At 43.3% G+C, this 20,955-nt stretch overlaps 1 long non-coding RNA gene across 1 annotated transcript; it reads right to left on the bottom strand.

The window, feature by feature from the left end:
• Positions 1-440: 440 nt before the first annotated feature.
• On the bottom strand, positions 441-20,141 carry LOC130283360 (uncharacterized). Its single transcript, XR_008846670.1, has 3 exons — positions 20,067-20,141; positions 7,853-8,023; positions 441-658 (listed from the first exon to the last, which is right to left on the bottom strand). It is a non-coding gene; the product is annotated as an uncharacterized LOC130283360 (long non-coding RNA).
• Between the last annotated feature and the right edge of the window lie 814 nt (positions 20,142-20,955).

Here is a 20,955-nt window from a genome sequence, read left to right on the forward strand (position 1 = left end):
CCCTATTACAAGGCTAGAGCATCATGCACGGAGGACGATGCAAACATTGACTAGATTGTGTGGCCCTTGGTTGCTATCACTTGTTTGCCACACATCCCCTATTGCATGGGCAGATATGTGGCCGGCAGGCATTTGCCCTTTCATCGGCTGATCGATTACCCTATTATACTGGCCAATGTTGTCCCCTGTGGTAGGGCCCTAAGGACCTGCTGGTGATCTTTAGATGCTTCCTATTCTCCTGCAGTGGAGACTACAGGAAAATTGTGGTGTTGCATGGAACCCATTCAAATGAATGGACGACCATGTAGCACTTGGTTCTGCTTAGTCCTCCAACATATTCACTTGACGTTTTTTTTTAAAGCTAGAAAATGGAAGTACAAATTGGGTCTGAAACTCAGTTTTAGATAAGAAACTTATCTTATGTTTCCAATAAAGGCTCCGGTCCACAGAAGAGACTTTAATTTACAGCCCAAAGCAAAACAAACATGTGGCGGAGGTCAGCCGCCCCTCTGGTGTCAGATACCGTCTGTATGTGTCATCTTGGCAAAACATGACCTGGCCTTTGATGCCGTGCCGAATCTTTCTCTCCAGGCCTCTGTTGCCAGATTTCACTTTACAATGAAGACAACATCTTGTGATTACATCTAATTATTTTACACTGTAAAACATCAAAGAGATAAAAATAGAGAAAATCATTTATAAAGAAAAGTGTCAAGATAAAATAGGGACAAATATAATAGAAATGACAGGACGATGGGAAATAAATTAATAGAGACATTAAGTGGAAACGGGGGCAGTTTCACAGAAAATGGTCTTTGGTAACAAGCATAGTAGTTCCAAATTCTACTCTCATACAAAGGCCAACACAATACTTATTTTTTGCCATACAATGTCTAAATAATACCTTTATAGAGCATATAAATAATACTGCCATTTTGTGCCTAAATGACACTGATATAAATTATTAGATTAAACATTCACAAGGTGATTTTAGTTCTCCCACTGCTATTATTGAGCCCCCACCATTCTCCCCATTTCAGGAGGGTTGGACCAGTCCTGAGATGTTTGTCAGCAGTACACACAGGGACTTCCTTTCCCTTACTTGTCTGACCAATGACATCACAGCGTCTTCTCCTCTTCCTATTGCATGGCAGAGTGCTGCTATGTGCTTTGTATATGCCAATTTGAAGAAGTGTTTATCCCAAAATGCATTATTGCTTTTCAAATAAAGTTATTGAACAACTAATACCACTGTCCCTGTGATTCCATGTTATTTGCAGTGCCTATAGAGGGTCTTTCTCCACTTTTCAGGCTCCATCATTCACCCTGAAAATTTTCAAAAAATCTGTCTCAAAGTGGATCAGCTAAATGAAGTGTCTGGTTTTATGTTGCCCATAAAATTCTATGGAAAGGATGGGGGGGGGGGGGGGGGAGGGGACAGTTGGAGGGGAGAAGTAGCCAGAGAAAGAGACAGAGGCAGAGAGACAGACAAACTTAGACACTGCTGAAAGCTCTTGCGTGTTATAACTCACCCATGTGCTAGATCCACAGTTTATAGTGCTCTGTAATATCCTCCATGCTGCTGCATTATAGCCGCTAGTCTACACTCACTAGCTTAAGACAACTGAAAATTTGAGATCAATTGGGGGGGGGAGGACTGGTAAAAAAATGACATATACTAGTTATATAGTGGACTTAAAACTACTACACCTATGTATGCACTATGTACACACAACAGCTATTCCTTAAAAGTTACATAGACGTACAGGTAGATAGGCCTGATAGATCGTAGGAGATTACCATGTACCGTTTCATTATTTAGTTCAGTATACAGTGATTAACCCCTTAAGGACGCAGGACGTAAATGTACGTCCTGGTGCGGTGGTACTTAACGCACCAGCACGTACATTTACGTCCTAAGCATAACCGCGGGCATCGGAGCGATGCCCGTGTCATGCGCGGCTGATCGCGGCTGCTGATCGCAGCCAGGGACCCGCCGGCAATGGCCGACGCCCGCGATCTCGCGGGCGTCCGCCATTAACCCCTCAGGTGCCGGGATCAATACAGATCCCGGCATCTGCGGCAGTTCACGATTTAAATGAACGATCGGATCGCCCACAGCGCTGCTGCGGGGATCCGATCATTCATAACGCTGCACGGAGGTCCCCTCTCCTTCCTCCGTGTGGCTCCCGGCATCTCCTGCTCTGGTCTGTGATCGAGCAGACCAGAGCAGGAGATGACCGATAATACTGATCTGTTCTATGTCCTATACATAGAACAGATCAGTATTAGCAATCATGGTATTGCTATGAATAGTCCCCTATGGGGACTATTCAAGTGTAAAAAAAAATGTAGAAAAAAAAGTGAAAAATCCCCTCCCCCCAATAAAAAAGTAAAACGTCCGTTTTTTCCTATTTTACCCCCAAAAAGCGTAAAATTTTTTTTCTATAGACATATTTGGTATCGCCGCGTGCGTAAAGTTCCGAACTATTAAAATAAAATGTTAATGATCCCGTATGGTTAACGGCGTGAACGAAAAAAAATAAAAAAGTCCAAGTTTATTAAAAAAAAATTATAAAAAATGTATTAAAAGTTTTTTATATGCAAATGTTGTATCAAAAAAAAGTACAGATCATGTCGCAAAAAATGAGCCCCCATACCGCCGCTTATATGGAAAAATAAAAAAGTTAGAGGTCATCAAAATAAAGGGATTATAAACGTACTAATTTGGTTAAAAAGTTTGTGATTTTTTTTAAGCGCAACAATAATATAAACGTATATAATAATGGGTATCATTTTAATTGTATTGACCCTCAGAATAAAGAACACATGTCATTTTTACCATAAATTGTACGGCGTGAAAACGAAACCTTCCAAAATTAGCAAAATTGCGTTTTTCATTTTAATTTCCCCACAAAAATAGTGTTTTTTGGTTGCGCCATACCTTTTATGATATAATGAGTGATGTCATTACAAAGGACAACTGGTTGCGCAAAAAAAAAGTCCTCATACTAGTCTGTGGATGAAAATATAAAAGAGTTATGATTTTTAGAAGGCGAGGAGGAAAAAATGAAAACGTTAAAATTAAATTGTCTGAGTCCTTAAGGCCAAAATGGGCTGAGTCCTTAAGGGGTTAATTTATAAGTAAAGGCTATGGATACCTTTGATGGTTGCCTTTTAAACATATTAATGTTTACTCCAGTTACGCATTTTCTAACTCCTTGATATGCAGTTTGCAACCTGCTCCTATTTGCAGATTGCTCTCATGTGACCATGTCCCTCCCAGTAATATATGTTACATGTAAGGTCTGTGTTTCCAAGATGCTGCTGCCTCCTCTAGCTCCCATGTATAAGAGCAGATGGATTCCGGTACTGATTTCTCCTTCTACAGTCCGTTAGGTATCTTGCCTTGTGCTGACAGCCAATGGTTCTAAGAAGAGTTTCTCCCCAACACCTGCCATGGGTGCTTATCTTTTTCTGTAAATTAATACACATGTGGTGTCGGGTGAGGGTTATGTGCAAATTAACCTTTTTGTGACGCCAGGGCTTGGTTAACCTATACACCACCCAAGGTTGAGCCAGCTTCTCTTGGGCCAACTACGGGGCAATACGTACTCCGATGCAAGGTTAAGGAAAAACTGACGTTACTGAGGTAGGATAGATGATAAAATCTGTCACAGCTAAGATTGGTATAAAGACTTGTAGTTGATTGGTATGGGACTTGTAGTTGATTGTGCTGTGTATGACTGACTGGCTGTAGGCAACCCAAGCTTGACTTTAGTGATTTGTATGACTGACTTGACTGACTTGAATTGAATCCCGGGACTTTAGTGCTTACCGCTAGGCTTGACATTCACCTGGGTGCAGGGGTTATGACTTAGCAGATGCTTGGTCACAATATTAGACTTGAGGCTTCCTCAGAATCACCTCACAGACTCACTTCAGACTTCTCCAAACTGTACCTCAGCTAAGAACTCTCTCCTCTCCTGAACTGAACTCTGAACTCTTACCACACTATATAAGGAGCAGATTTAGAGCATTCCCATTGGGCAGATAAGTCACATGGTTCACCTCATACACACTCCCCTAACAACAGGGTTTCTAAGGTTTTACAGGCTTAACCCCTTAACGACGCAGGACGTATATTTACGTCCTGCGCCGGCTCCCGCGATATGAAGCGGGATCGCGCCGCGATCCCGCATCATATCGCGTCGGTCCCGGCGCTAATAAACGGCCGGGACCCGCGGCTAATACCACACATCACCGATCGCGGCGATGTGCGGTATTAACCCTTTAGAAGCGGCGGTCAAAGCTGACCGCCGCTTCTAAAGTGAAAGTGAAAGTGACCCGGCTGCTCAGTCGGGCTGTTCGGGACCGCCGCGGTGAAATCGCGGCGTCCCGAACAGCTGATCGGACACCGGGAGGGCTCTTACCTGCCTCCTCGGTGTCCGATCGACGAATGACTGCTCCGTGCCTGAGATCCAGGCAGGAGCAGTCAAGCGCCGATAATGCTGATCACAGGCGTGTTAATGCACGCCAGTGATCAGCATTAGAGATCAGTGTGTGCAGTGTTATAGGTCCCTATGGGACCTATAACACTGCAAAAAAAATGTAAAAAAAAAGTGTTAATAAAGGTCATTTAACCCCTTCCCTAATAAAAGTTTGAATCACCCCCCTTTTCCCATAAAAAAAATAAAACAGTGTAAAAAAAATAAAAAATAAACATATGTGGTATCGCCGCGTGCGTAAATGTCCGAACTATAAAAATATATCATTAATTAAGCCGTACGGTCAATGGCGTACTCGCAAAAAAATTCCAAAGTCCAAAAAAGCGTATTTTGGTCACTTTTTATATCATTAAAAAATGAATAAAAAGTGATCAAAAAGTCCGATCAAAACAAAAATCATACCGATAAAAACTTCAGATCACGGCGCAAAAAATGAGTCCTCATACCACCCCATACGTGGAAAAATAAAAAAGTTATAGGGGTCAGAAGATGACATTTTTAAACGTATAAATTTTCCTGCATGTAGTTATGATTTTTTCCAGAAGTGCGACAAAATCAAACCTATATAAGTAGGGTATCATTTTAACCGTATGGACCTACAGAATAATGATAAGGTGTAATTTTTACCGAAATATGCACTGCGTAGAAACGAAAGCCCCCAAAAGTTACAAAATGGCGTTTTTTTTTCGATTTTGTCGCACAATGATTTTTTTTTCCGTTTCGTCGTGCATTTTTGGGTAAAATGACTAATGTCACTGCAAAGTAGAATTGGCGACGCAAAAAATAAGCCATAATATGGATTTTTAGGTGGAAAATTGAAAGGGTTATGATTTTTAAAAGGTAAGGAGGAAAAAACGAAAGTGCAAAAACGGAAAAACCCTGAGTCCTTAAGGGGTTAAAGCAACAGGTACACAGGAAATGACAATAAATTAACATTAGCATAACATTAGTATATATACTGAGTAGTGTGTGCCCAAGATGGACACTGAAGGATGGGCAGTATGCTATTTTCGGTACTGGGTCACCACACACAGTCTGTGTGATTCCCCCCTTCCCCTTTAGACTGTTTGTGTGCTTTCCTCCCTATCTATGACACAGTACAGTGATCAACTCAGTAGGGATTCATTTGGGTTATAGGTTGAACTTTATGGACTCTGGTCTTTTTTCAGTCTTATAAACTATGATACAGTATAGCCTGTGTGATCTGCTTTCCCCGAAGACTTGGATTTGCCCCCTCCTCTTTACTCTTAGATCTGTCTTGTAAAGTCTCCCTTTCCACTGATGCTATCACTTAGGGCTGGGCGGTATACCGGTTCATACGGAATACCGACATTTTTGGGCTGCGCGATATGAATTTTTCCCATACCGCAATACCGGTTGGGCCCCTCCCCCTTAGGAATGAATTATCAACCCAGCGCAGCGCTGGCCCCACATCTGGGAACTAATGATATGTGACCCGCCAGCTGTTCTGTTCCCCCCCACCAAATCATGTGACCCGCCCGCGCTGTTCTGCTCCCCCCCACCAAATCATGTGACCCGCCAGCGCTGTTCTGCTCCCCCCCCACCAAATCATGTGACCCGCCAGCGCTGTTCTGCTCTCGCATACCAAATCATGTTACCCGCCAGAGCTATTCTGCTCCCCCCCAATTAATTATCAGCCCAGCGGGGTACTACTCACATGTGTCACCCGCAAGCACTGCCCTCCTCCTCTTTGTTGGGGGCCGCCGGCGATGGAACTCTATACTGTACGCCAGTGGTCTCCAACCTGCGGACCTCCAGCTGTTGCAAAACTACAACTCCCAGCATGCCCGGACAGCCAACGGCTGTCCGGGCATGCTGGGAGTTGTAGTTTTGCAACAGCTGGAGGTCCGCAGGTTTGAGACCACTGCTGTACGCTGTATCCCTATGCCCGGGCTGCAAAAGATAAAGAAAATAAACTTTAACTCACCTACGTCGGCCTCACACTGTTCCTTGGGACTGGAACGTCGGACAGCCGTCAGCCTATCATCGGCCGCCGCGATGTCCCACCCCGGCCAGTGATAGGCTGAGCCACTGTCATGTAAGAAGCCAGCCAGAGCTCCTTACATGACATTGGGCTCAGCCTATCACTGTCCGGGGTGGGACATCGCTCCGGCTTTTGCAGCCAGGGCATAGGGATACAGCGTACAGCAGTGGTCTAAAACCTGCGGACCTCCATCTGTTGCAAAACTACAACTCCCAGCATGCCCGGACAGCCGTTGGCTGTCCGGGCATGCTGGGAGTTGTAGTTTTGCAACAGCTGGAGGTCCGCAGGTTGGAGACCACTGGCGTACAGTATAGAGTTCCATCGCCAGCGGCCAGCAACAAAGAGGAGGAGGGCAGTGCTTGCGGGTGACACATGTGAGTAGTACCCCGCTGGGCTGATAATTAATTGGGGGGGGGAGGAGAACAGCGCTGGCGGGTCACATGATTTGGGGGGTAATACCGTTATATACCGTGGAACCGCCATAAGTTACAAAAATACCGTGATACACATATTTGGTCATACCGCCCAGCTCTACTATCACTTAAACTGGAAGGAAGAAGGAGAGGAACAGAGAGCCAATACAGCCAGAAGAAGTATATCCTCCCTTACAGAAGCAGCAGCATAGCCAACTATGTGAAGGAGTTGCACAGAATCTAAAACAACAACATGGACATGGTAGGCATTTTTAAATGAAGACTATTTAGAAAGTCGTTTCACTTTGCATTTAGAAAGTAGTGTTGCTCGCGAATATTCGCAATTCGAATTTTATTCGCGAATATCGCATATTCGCGAATTCGCGAATATTCGCGAATATAGCGCTATATATTCGTAATTACGAATATTCGTTTTTTTTATTTTTTTTATTTTTATTTTTTTCACAGTACACATCACAGTGATCATCCCTCTCTGCTTCCAGCCTATGTGGTGTAAGAAGGCTCTAATACTACTGTGTGAGACCGGTGTGCGAATTTTCGCATATGCGAAATTTACATATGCAACTTTTCGCACTTGCGAATTTTCGCCAATGCTAATTTTATGTATATGCAAATTTTCGTATATGTTAATTTTCGCATACATGAATATTCGCATATGCGAACATAAAACGCACATATTACGAATATGCGAATATTCGCGAATGTTGCGAATATTCGTCCATATATTCGCGAATATTCGCGAATTCGAATATGGCCTATGCCGCTCAACACTATTAGAAAGCACAGGAACAGATATCTGATCCTATTTGGAAATTATATTTAGGGGAGGAGTAAGACATTTCCATGCATTGATCAGTTCACATCATTCTATATTTAGTTAGACATATCTAATAAGAAAGACAAACCTGTTGTAGATGGGAGATTGATTTAGTGTAGGCATGCCGTCTAGTCTTGTGCTCCCGCGAGCAGCAGATGTCAGCTTCATAACATTAGCTGAGACATATGAGGGAAAGTCAACATTTATCTTCTGGAGTCATTTAATCACAATGCCAGAAAGTCAGATCTGGTGCCAAGTCCTGGAAACAGACAGATTTCATGCCAACTTGACATAAAGACGGGAAAATGCTGTAGAGTTCTTTTGTGTTTTATATCAAACAGGGGCCCTGGGCAACAAGCAAAGTATCCCTCCAAATGTTTCCTGATCACTTTTAAAGTTTTTAAAGAGACAAGTACCCTTTAACAAAGGTGTCCCAGATGGCTCCTCATAAGCCTAGCAACCAGGTCCTGTTTTCCGGTTTTTGAACCAACCCAAGATCGAGATGTGCCTTTTCCTATACATTGCCACAATAGCCAGACTGCCACAGATTCTACATGTTCTTTACTTAAAGGGGTACTCCGGCCCTAATTCATCTTTTCCCCTAGCAATGTCCCCCGTGACATCTTATCCCCTATCAAAAAGATAGGGGATAAGATGTCTGATCGCGGGGGTCCCGGGGGTAATTGCTCACCCACCTTTGTGAGCTCTCCGCAGCGTTGGAGGCTCTGAGTTTGTAGGGTGGCAACCACGGGGCCGGAGTATCGTGATGTCACGACTCCGCCCCGTTTGACATCCTGCCCCACCCCCTCAATGCAAGTCTATGGGAGAGGGTCGGAGTACCCCTTTAAACTGAATGTTTCATTAGAAATGACCTATTGCGAAAATCAAGTGTTTTTAAGAATATCTAGTGAGGATTTTCACCACTAGGCCTAAAGCTAAGCTGTGACTTCCAGTTCTGTATGTGTTGATAAGGATGAGGCTACTGGAAAGTGATCTGTACAGCATGACAGTGAAAGGTGACATCAGTAGATAGACAGTAGGAGCTCAGCCTCCTTCTCCCCTGTAAAATGACACCCAGAAACCTCTCCCATATGTAAGAACCCGAACGGTTAATCTGCACTGAGAGCTTTTGTTTATTATGGTTACTGTGGTTACGTCTAGCCTCTGGGATGGTTAGCTGACCTTGTTAGCTTTCACATGTGTACTCCCTATTTAAACCTGCAGTCTACATCCAGGCTTTGCCCGCGAAAGAGGTTTCTCCAGAAGCTAGCGTTGTTTCTTGTATTCCTAATCTTCTGACATTTCTGACTTTGGCTTGGCATTCTGACCTTTCTCCTGTTTTTGCGACTTGGCACTTATGATAACTCCTGGTATTGATTTAGCGTGTGGACTGTGACATATTGTGTGTGTTTGTTTAGATATTATTTCTGTTAGTCTATGTGCTCCCTTACTGAATCCTGTCCTGTGTCTGTATTGTAGTTTATTTTGTTGACAGCGACTTCCTTCACTTATTTAGGAAGGGACCGTCACCGTGGTTGTCGATCCGCTGTTTAGGGCGGATTGGCAAGTAGACAGGGTCAGAGGGAGTGGGTGAGAACAGGGCTGCACTCCTTCCCTGCCCATACACCAGATATGTCAATGGGAAATAGATGTCTATTGTTGCTTATGTCCATGGATCCTGCTGTAAAGCTTGTTTCTAAATGCTGTCAAAAATAACTGTTATTTTCAAAAAGCCAGTTTTTTAGGGTTTTCTTTCCCTGGGCCTTGTATATGTGGAGGAGCTACATTGAACTAGGTGTCTGTAAAGAGCTGATACAGATGATACACTCCTTTAGCCATGTCATACAGAAGGGACTACTACTCTTATCATCAACCCGCATTATATACCTCATGCAAGACCCTATTTCTGGTGCCATAATCCAAAACCTTCAGATTACACAGCCATATCACAAATCTAATAATATGCAACAGTAATTTTTTTTTTAATAGGGCGTCTAGGTTGGTATTTGTGGATAGGATCAGATATATTGGAGAAGCAGTTATGAATTGATGTGATGGCCTAGAGGGGATATCTGTAATCTATAATATCAGTGCCTCAGTCTCTCGTAACAAGACCCCAATTACACGCTGAATAACTAAGTTACTAGCAATGTCTGACACACTGCGGGACGGTGATAATTTCATATGGAAGGGATCAGTAAGCTGGGGCAATAGGGCCGAAGTGATTCATGCCTTTGTCTATGGCAGATACACAAGGCGTAAATAAAGTGTTACACGCTCCAATTATCCAGCATCCCAGTCGTTGTGTTACCATAGTGATGCCTGTTAAAATGTAAAGCTTCTGGACAATGTAACATGTGTATATCATCTGACTAAGTAGTCATTACATATAATAGATCTAATGTGATTACTTCACTCAATTACATGTTAGACAAAGCTGTCCGGCCCGGGCCTGTATTTCCCAGTATCACTAATGCTGGGTAAACCCTGAATGTGCAGCATCACATGTCCCTATTATCACTAATAATCCAACAATTGTCCTGTCACTACAGCAAATGGGCCCTCACAGCTCTCGGGGGCCAATAAAGACTGTCGAAGTATAACGCTCCTCTATATCTCTTCCTCCATAGTAGTCTCCTGCTACTTTAACCCCTTAAGGACCAAGCGTTTTTCTGTTTTTGCACTTTCGTTTTTTCCTCCATACCTTTTAAAAATCATGACTCTTTCAATTTTGCACCTAAAAATCCATATGAGGGCTTATTTTTTGCACCACTAATTCTACTTTGCAATGACATCAGTCATTTTACCCAAAAATCTACGGAAAAACAGGAAAAAAATCATTGTGCGACAAAATAGAAGAAAAAATAAAATTTTGTAAGTTTTGGGGGCTTCCGCTTCTACGTAGTAAATTTTTCGGTAAAAATGACATCTTATCTTTATTCTGTAGGTCCATATGATTAAAATGATACCCTACTTATAAAGGTGTGATTTTGTCGTACTTTTGGAAAAAATCATAATCATAAAAATGCACAACTATTAATACATTTAAAATTGTCCTCTTCTGACCCCTATAACTTTTTTATTTTTCTGCGTACGGGTAGTATGTGGGCAAATTTTTTGCGCCGTGATCTGAAGTTTTAATCGGTACCATTTTTGTTTTGATTGGACTTTTTGATCACTTTTTATTCCGTTTTTTATGGAATAAAAAGTGACCAAAAATCCGCTAGTTTGGAATTTTTTTGCGCATACACCATTGATCGTGTGGTTTAATTAACAATATATTTTAATAGTTCGGACATTTATGCACGCGGCGATACCACATATGTTTACTTTTATTATGTTTATATATTTTTCATATGGGATTTGGGAAAAGGGGGGGTGATTTAAACTTTTAATAAGGAAGGGGTTAATGTGTGTGTTTTTAAACTTTTTTTTAACTTTTTTTTTTTACACTTTTAGTCCCCTTAGGGGACTTTTAGGAGGAATCATTTGATTCCTCATTCAGATCAATGTGGTTCCATAGAACCACACTGATCTGTGTGCTCTGCACTCGATTGATAAAGCCTGCAACCTAACTGCAGTCCGGAGCCCCGACCCCCCCGAAGGTCCCCCTTTTCCAGCGCTGACTTGCGCTCTGAGGCAAGCCCGCTGGCTAGATTTAAAAATTCATAAGCACCGGTCACGTGAGCGCTCAGTAGGCACGAGCGCTCACGTGACCCGCGCTTATGAATATCTAAATTCAGCCTGGCGGGCTCGCCTCAAAGCGAAAGTCAGTGCTGGAAAAGGGGGACCTTCAGAGGATCGGGGTTCCAGACTGCAGGTAGGTATAGCAGTCCGAGACACTGCATCAGTCTCCTGTTCACCTGCACTATAACACGGTGTATCGGGTTATAGCGCGGGTGAACAGGTAAACGTTTTCCTTTAACAATCTCTTACCAAGATGTACACTATCCAAAAGTAACCTCTGAGAACAATTTTTAAGGGCAACGGGGGAAACACTTTTACTCCCTTATTTAGCAATCCAACATTTTTATTTGGGTGCACAATTATTATTTTTAATTTTTTTCCGTCAATGAGTGTGTAATGGGAAGATTTGCAGATTTTTTCTGTATTTTGGATGTTTTTCTGGTCTTAGATTTAAAGAAAAAAAAGACCAAATAAAAAAGACATTTTTTTTTACCTTTTTTGGAATATTTTGAGTTGTTTTTGGTCTACTGCTAAAGGTACAGCCCAAGAAACAACTCTTTGCATTTGCAGTGTTTTTTGGGACATTTACGTCTCAAAATACATGGGAAAATACAGGCATATTTTGTCATGTTAATGGCCCAAAAGAAGATTTTTTGTTTTTTAATCAGATACATTTTTAAAAACAGTAAGTGGTCATAAAGAAATGGGTAAGAGGTAATAAAATAAAAAAAACGAACATCAATATTATCTGCTTAGTATTAATAACTATGCACAATATAGCAGGAGTTTTGTTATCGAAGAAAAAACTTTTTTATATATATATCAACTGGCTCCTGAAAGTTAAACCGATTTATAAATTACTTCTATTAAAAAAAATCTTAATCCTTTCAGTTCTTCTGAGCTGCTAAAATTGAGTTGTTCTTTTCTGTCTAAGTACTCTCTGATGACACCTGTCTCGGGAACTGTCCAGAGTAGAGGCAAATCCCCATGGCAAACCTCTTCTACTCTGTGCAGTTCCCGAGACAAGCAGAGATGTCAGCAGAGAGCACTGTTGTCAGACAGAAAACAACAACTCAACTTCAGCAACTGATAATTATCGGAAGGATTAAGATTTTTTAATAGAAGTAATTTACAAATCTGTTTAACTTTCTGGAGCCAGTTGATATAAAAAAAAAAAAAAAAGTTTTTCCCTGGATAACCCCTTTAAAGTTCCAGTAAGAACCTAAAAAATTGGGTAGAAGCTTTTACATTCCAAACTTATATTATTCTTTGGATTTCTTCCCCCAGTTCTTCATGAGTCAGATGTGACGCCGAAAGCTGTTTATCCCCGATATGTTCTCAAACTTATTTTCAGTATTATTTGGAGTATTTTCGATACTCTATTATCTATGACATTTATCTATGAAAAATAAGAATAGTATGGCAGAGAATGAGTGTTAGGATTCGGCAGGCTGGAGGTGGATCCTCTGTGTCAGCGAGGGATTGGCGTGGACCGTACCGGGGGACCGGTTCTAAGTTGCTACTGGTTTTCACCAGAGCCCGCCGCAAAGAGGGATGGTCTTGCTGCGGCGGTAGCAACCAGGTCGTATCCACCGGTAACGGCTCAACCTCGCTGATTGCTGAGAGTGGCGTGGTACAGGAGGACTAGACAGAGGCGAGGTCAGACGTAGCAGAAGGTCAAGGCAGGTGGCAAGGTTCGTAGTCAAGGGTGATGGCAGAAGGTCTGGTAACTCTGGTAAGGCAATCACAGAAACGCTTTCACTAGGCACAAGGCAACAAGATCCGGCAATGCAGGGAAGGGGAAGTGAGGTAATATAGGCCTGGAGCAGGTGAACTAATTACACTGATTGGGCCAGGCACCAATTAGCGGTGCACTGGCCCTTTAAATCTTAGAGAGCTGGCGCGCGCGCCCTAGAGAGCGGAGCCGCGCGCGCCAGGACGTGACAGCCGGGGACCGGGACAGGTAAGTAGATTGGGATGCGATCCGCGAGCGGGCGCGTCCCGCTATGCGAATCGCATCTCCGCCGGCAGTGTCAGTGCAGCGCTCCCGGTCAGCGGGTCTGACCGGGGCGCTGCAGAGAGGAGAATGCCGCGAGCGCTCCGGGGAGGAGCAGGGACCCGGAGCGCTTGGCGTAACAATGAGTTTGCCAACACATCAAAGAGATAAATAAGTTTTGGGGTCATATCCAAAGTTTATATGAACAATATTAAATATTATCTCAGTCCCCAAAAATCTTGGGATTTTTTTTTTTTTTTTTGTGCAGAAATGTTTTTTTTTTTTTTTTTTTACCCTATAGAAACTACTGTGGAGTCAAGAACCACAACCAATTTATATTCCAGCATTACACGGGCGATGCCAGCCCAGGCAGAGGAGAAGAAGAAGAAGAAGAAGACTCGGGGGATTTATAATTGGAACTACTCAGTGTTGAAATGTCTGTAATCGCGGTGACATCAGCATCGAGAATCACATTTCAAAATGAAAACCATCCACAGACGGCAATAACACAGAACAAAGCTCTCAAGGGCATTTTGTTCCAGTCAGCGTCAGGCGCTTCTCTCCTTCCCGCTAAAGTAACAGGAAACTGGGGAAACATTTTAAATACGTAAAAACAAAAACTTTAACTACGAATCACAATAAAGATGCATGAGGAAAAACAATGAATTTGTTGAAAGTTACGGTTGAAGGCATTGACTCTGGATTGGATCTTAGGTTGGTGGGAGATTTCAGTCCTAGGACCCCCACCGCCACCAACAGTCCCATGAATAATGATACCTAAGACATAAGGACCTTATAAATATGCTTTCATATTGGATTAAAGGGTTACTCTGCTCCCCAGTGTCTGGAGCTCAATGTTCGAAACGCTGTGTGCGGGCTTCCGTATTCACGCCTGCCCCCTTGTGACGTCACGTCCCGCCCCCTCAATGCAAGTCTATGGGAAGGGGGCGCGACGGCCGTCGCGCCCCCTTCCCATAGACTTGCATTGAGGGGGCGGGACGTGATATCATGGGGCGTAACATCACGCTGGGGCGGGCGTGAACCCGGAAGCCAGTACCCAGCATTCGGAACATTGAGTTCCAGGCGCTGTGGAGCGGAGTAACCCTTTAAAGGATACCTTTCATCAAAAAAACTTTGGATATATTATAGATTAATGTATGCAGAATAACTTTCCAATTGCATGTTATTAAAAAATATGCTTCTTTCTATTTAATTTTCCACTTTGAAAAAATGACCACTAGAGGTCTCCCTACCAGTCCTGGCCGCAAGCCCTTTTTTTTTATAGATTTCAGACTCATGCTGGAGTCCTAAATCTCAGACTGCTGCCGGGACACAGACAAGCTCAGCTGGCAGCCCGGAATCTTCTCCTCTCTGTTTACCACATGCATGTGCAGAGAGAAGAAAGATCGGAGCTCAGATAGTAAAATGAATGAGGTCATGCAGTACGGCAGAGTCAGGAGTATGCCCTACTGTGCTATGAGCACAGTGCTGGCTCCTGCCTGTCTGATTGTCTGATTGACAGGCAGGGAACAGTGCTGAGCTTGTCTGTGTCCCAGCTGCAGTCTAAGATTTAGGACTCCAGCATGAGTCTGAAATCTATAAAAAATTAATTAAAAAAAAAGGCTTGCGGCTAGGACTGGTAGGGAGACCTCTAGTGGTCATTTTTTCAAAGTGGAAAATTAAATAGAAAGAAGCATATTTTTAATAACATGCAATTGGAAAGTTATTCTGCATACAATAATCTGTATATATAAAACTCAACGTGTGTGTGTGTGTGTATATATGTATGTGTGTGTATATATGTATGTATGTTTATGTGTGTATGTTCCACAAAAACTTTCAAACGGCTAAAGATATTAACATGAAACTTGGCACACATGTTACTTATATGTCAACAACAAACATAGGATAATTTAACCCTTAACTACCCCCATTTGTGAGGGTCGGGGTTTTTGATTAACGTCCCATGCAAATCAATGGGAAATGTATGTTCTCACATAACTTTCGTACGGCTGGAGATATTTCAATACCTGGTACACATATCGTCGAGATAGGAGGTTGAGATAGGAGGTCAAGATAGGAGGACGGGATGGTCGGGATAGGAGGTCGAGTTAGGAGGTCGAGATAGGAGGTAGAGATAGGAGGACGGGATAGGAGGACGGGATAGGAGGACGGGATAGGAGGACGGGATAGGAGGGCGAGATAGGAGGACGGGATAGGAGGGCGAGATAGGAGGACGGGATAGGAGGTCGAGATAGGAGGTCGAGATAGGAGGTCGGGATAGGAGGACAAAATAGGAGGACGGGATAGGAGGACGGGATAGGAGGTCGGGATAGGAGGTCGGGATAGGTGGAAGGGATAGGAGGATGGGATAGGAGGTCGGGATAGGAGGTCGAGATAGGAGGACGGGATAGGAGGACAGGATATGGGGTTGGGATATGACAACAATAAATGGGGATATGAAGTCAAAAGCTTCCTCCTTTGTTGATTTTCCTCCCCAACAAAGATGAGGAAGGAAAAACCGGGCAACGCCGGGTACTCAGCTAGTGTATATATATATATATATATATATATATATATATATATATATATAAAACTCAACGTGTGTATGTATGTATGTATGTATGTGTGTATGTGTATGTATGTATGTGTGTATGTTCCAGCATCACGTCCACACGGCTAAAGATATTAACATGAAACTTGGCCACATGTTACTTATATGTCAACAACAAACATAGGATAGTTAATTTAACCCTTAACTACCCCAATTTGTGAGGGTCGGGGTTTTTGTTTAAAGTCCCATGCAAATCAATGGGAAATGTATGTTCCCACATAACTTCTGTACAGCTGGAGATATTTCAATAACTGGTACACATATTATGGCTCGGGATAGGAGGTCGACATAGGATGTCGAAATAGGAGGTCGGGATAGGAGGACGAGATAGGAGGACCGGGATAGGAGGACCGGGATAGGAGGACCGGCATAGGAGGACCGGCATAGGAGGACCGGGATAGGAGGTCGGGATAGGAGGTCGCGATAGGAGGACGCGATAGGAGGACGGGATAGGAGGACGGGATAGGAGGTCGGGATAGGAGGTCGGGATATGAGGTCGGGATAGGAGGACGGGATAGGAAGACGGGATAGGAGGACAGGATAGGAGGTTGGGATAGTAGGATGGGATAGGAGGTCGGGATGGGAGGACGGGATAGGAGGACAGGAAAGGAGGATGGGAAAGGAGGTCGAGATATGAGGACGGAAAAGGAAGACGGGAAAGGAGGACGGGCTAGGAGGACAGGATAGGAGGAAGGGAAAGGAGGACGGGATAGGAGGACGGGATAGGAGGACGGGATAGGAGGATGGGAAAGGAGGTCGAGATAGGACGACGGGAAAGGAGGATGGGAAAGGAGGTCGAGATAGGACGACGGGAAAGGAGGACGGGATAGAAGGACGAGATAGGAGGACGGGATATGATGACGGGATAGGAGGTCGGGATATAACAACAATATATGAGGACGGGATATGAAGTCAAAAGCTTCCTCCTTTGTTGATTTTCCTCCCCAACAAGGATTATGAAGGAAAAACCGGGCAACGCCGGGTACTCAGCTAGTGTATATATATAAAACTCAACGTGTGTGTATGTGTGTATGTATGTATGTATGTGTGTATGTATGTGTGTATGTTCCAGCATCACGTCCAAAAGGCTAAAGATATTAACATGAAACTTGGCCACATGTTACTTATATGTCAGCAACAAACATAAGATAGGTGATTTAACCCTTACTCACCCCCATTTGCCAGGGGCGGGGTTTATGTTTAAAGTCCTATACAAGTCAATGGGAAATATATGTTACTGCATAACTTCCAAACGGCTGGAGATATTTCGATAATACTTGGTCAGATGTTACTGATATGTCCACTTAAAATATAGGATAGTTAATTTAACCCTTAACTACCCCCATTTGTGAGGGTTGGGGTTTTTGTTTAAAGTCCCATGCAAATCAATGGGAAATGTATGTTCCCACATAACTTCCGTACAGCTGGAGATATTTCAATACCTGGTCACATATTACAGGTCGGAATATGAGGACGGGATGAGAGGTCAAGATAGGAGGTCAAGATAGGAGGACGGGATGGTCGGGATAGGAGGACCAGGATAGGAGGACCGGGGTAGGAGGACCGCGATAGGAGGACGCGAGAGGAGGACGCGATAGGAGGACGGGATAGGAGGACGGTAGAGGAGGACGAGATAGGAGGAAGGGATAGGAGGTCGAGATAGAAGGACTGGATAGGAGGTCGAGATAGGAGGACGGGATAGGAGGTCGAGATAGGAGGTTGTGATATGAGGACGGGATAGGAGGATGGGAAAGGAGGACGGGAAAGGAGGACGGGATAGGAGGATGGGAAAGGAGGACGGGAAAAGAGGACGGGATAGGAGGACGGGAAAGGAGGTCGAGATAGTAGGTCGAGATAGGAGGACGGGATAGGAGGACGGTATAGGAGGACGGGATAGGAGGACGGGATAGGAGGTCGGGATATTATTTTCCTCCCCAACAAGGATTAGGAAGGAAAAACCGGGCAACGCCGGGTACTCAGCTAGTATATATATAAAACTCAATGTATGTGTGTATGTTCCACAAAAACTTCCAAACGGCTAAAGATATTAACATGAAACTTGGCCACATGTTACTTATATGTCAACAACAAACATAGGATAGGTGATTTAACCCTTACGCACCCCCATTTGCCAGGGGCGTGGTTTATGTTTAAAGTCCCATACAAGTCTAGGGGAAATATATGTTACTGCATAACTTCCAAACGGCTGGAGATATTTCGATAAAACTTGGTCACGTGTTACTTATATGTCCACTTAAAATATAGGATAGTTAATTTAACCCATAACTACCCCCATTTGTGAGGGTCAGGGTTTTTGTTTAAAGTCCCATGAAAATCCACATAACTTCTGTACGGCTGGAGATATTTCAATGCCTGGTACACATATTACAGGTTGGGAAAGGAGGTCCGGATAGGAGGACAGGATAGGAGGTCAGGATAGGAGGTCGAGATAGGAGGTCGGGATAGAAGGTCAGGATGACAGTATAGGAGGTCGGGATAGGAGGTCGAGATAGGAGGTTGGGATAGATGGACTGGATAGGAGGTCGAGATAGGAGGTCAAGATAGGAGGTCGGGATAGGAGGTCAGGATCGGAGGTTCGGGATAGGAGGTTGAGATAGGAGGTCAAGATAGGAGGACAGGATATGAGGACGAGATAGGAGGATGGGATATGAGGATGGGATATGAGGACGGGATATGAGGACGGGATAGGAGGATGGGATATGGGGTTGGGATATGACAACAATATATGAGGATGGGATATGAAGTCAAAAGCTTCCTCCTTTGTTTATTTCCCTCCCCAACAAGGATTAGGAAGGAAAATCTGGGCAAAGCAGGGTACTCCACTAGTCTTTTATATATCAAAAGTTTTTTTGATGAAAGGTACCCTTTAACCTCATATTAAAAGTTATCCCACGGTATATGAGATGACTAGCTGATCCAGCATTGCTGAAGATTCCTTCAGTTGTACGAGTTGAGTTGAGACAGTGCGGATGTCACACAAGTTGCTCCCCATTTGGGATTAGACCTGGTCAGCCCTACCGTAACCAGGCCTTTTGAGGCCTATGACTTCATTGTAGCATTTGTGAATGCCCTGGACCCTTAGTTCAAACCCTAATCGATCCTGAGAAAGGCATCTCAACTTTTTGGCCTAAGAAAACCTACAACACTAGTCTGCGAAGAGAAGAAAGAACGAGGACTCCAAAGCTTTATCCTAGGAGTCCTCCAGCCAGGCCTAGGAACTTGTAGCTGCCCAGCTACTTCTCGAAATCTGCAACACAGGACAATGTTACTGTGAGGAAATAATAACCAAAGGACTAGGAAGATACCAAGAAGATACCATTCTATATCATCGATAACCCTTCCTTTCCCACCAGAAGTGGGAGGTTGTGCAGAATGTTATGCCTTCATTGTTACACTGGAAGATTGTTCTTCACTTCAGTAAAGTACCCTTCGCACATCCCCTTCTTCTCCCTGTGTTTGATTTATGTGCACCTACACCATTAAAGGGGTACTCCTGTGGGAAACATTTTTTTTTAATGAACTGTTGCCAGAAAGTTAAACATATTTTATAAAAAAAAAAAAAAAGTGTTTACCCTTCCAGTACTTTTTAGCAGCTATACGACACAGGAAATTGTTTTCTTTTTAAATTTCTTTTTTGTCTTGTCCCCAGTGCTCTCTGCTGACACCTGATGTCTGTGTCAGGAACTGTCCAGAGCAGTATAGGTTTGCAATGGGGATTTTGTCCTGCTCTGGACAGTTCCTGATGCGGGCATCAGGTGTCAGCAGAGAGCACTGAAGACAAGACCAAAAAAATTCAAAAAGAAAACAACAACAGATTTTGGAGGATGAAGCGGTCACCTTAGCATAACATCCACCCGATAGAGTAGGTAGACAAGGATGTTCCGCTCCACAACATCACAATAACTTTACCGTTGACTGTCCACTGAGCAAAACCCTCTATGTGACATCCCCATCTCACAATCTAAAGTCAAAATAGATTCACACCTGAAGTAAATATAGACTCAGCTATTCAGGAAACCGCAAAGTACAAGTTTCTAATTCCTAGTAACTGTGGGGGAGATTTATCAAAAATCTGTCCAGAGAAAAAGTTGCTGAGTTGCCCATAGCAACCAATCAGATCGCTGCTTTCATTTTTCCGAGGCCTTTTCAAAAATGAAAGAAGCGATCTGATTGGTTGCTATGGGCAACTCAGCAACTTTTCCTCTGGACAGATTTTGATAAACACATCTTCGTACTTTATTAGATTGTTTTTTTCTTATTTTTACACTTTTTTAAGGGCAGTTTTCAGCTGTGTCAAATGTGTTGTCTTTTGGTATTTTAAAATGTCATAAAATATTTTAATTCTTACTAGGAATTAACCCATAGTGTCTAACTTGTATACATGTGCCATTATTCCATAACTACACCTTAGGCAGCTGTATTAAAGAGTGCATATTTTTGTGGTGGCCCTTGAATAAGGCAACACAGGCCCCCCTGAAAAAACATGAGAGCCTTCACATTTCCCCCCAAATTTCCCAAAATTTTAGAGATTTTTATTTAGCTATTTTTCTAGTACCAAAATTAAGGGGTTATCCAGGGAAAAACTTTTTTTTTATATATCAACTGGCTCCAGAAAGTAAAACAGATTTGTAAATTACTTCTACTAAAAAAATCGTAATCCTTTCAATAATTATCAGCTGCTGAAGTTGAGTTGTTGTTTTCTGTCTGGCAATAGTGCTCTCGGCTGACATCTCTGCTTGTCTCGGGAACTGTACAGAGTAGAAGAGGTTTGCTATGGGGATTTGCTTCTACTCTGGACGGTTCCCGAGACAGGTGTCATCAGAGAGCACTTAGACAGAAAAGAACAACTCACCTTCAGCAGCTCATAAGTACT

This window comes from Hyla sarda, chromosome 7 (assembly GCF_029499605.1).
Source record: "Hyla sarda isolate aHylSar1 chromosome 7, aHylSar1.hap1, whole genome shotgun sequence".
NCBI lineage: Eukaryota > Metazoa > Chordata > Amphibia > Anura > Hylidae > Hyla > Hyla sarda.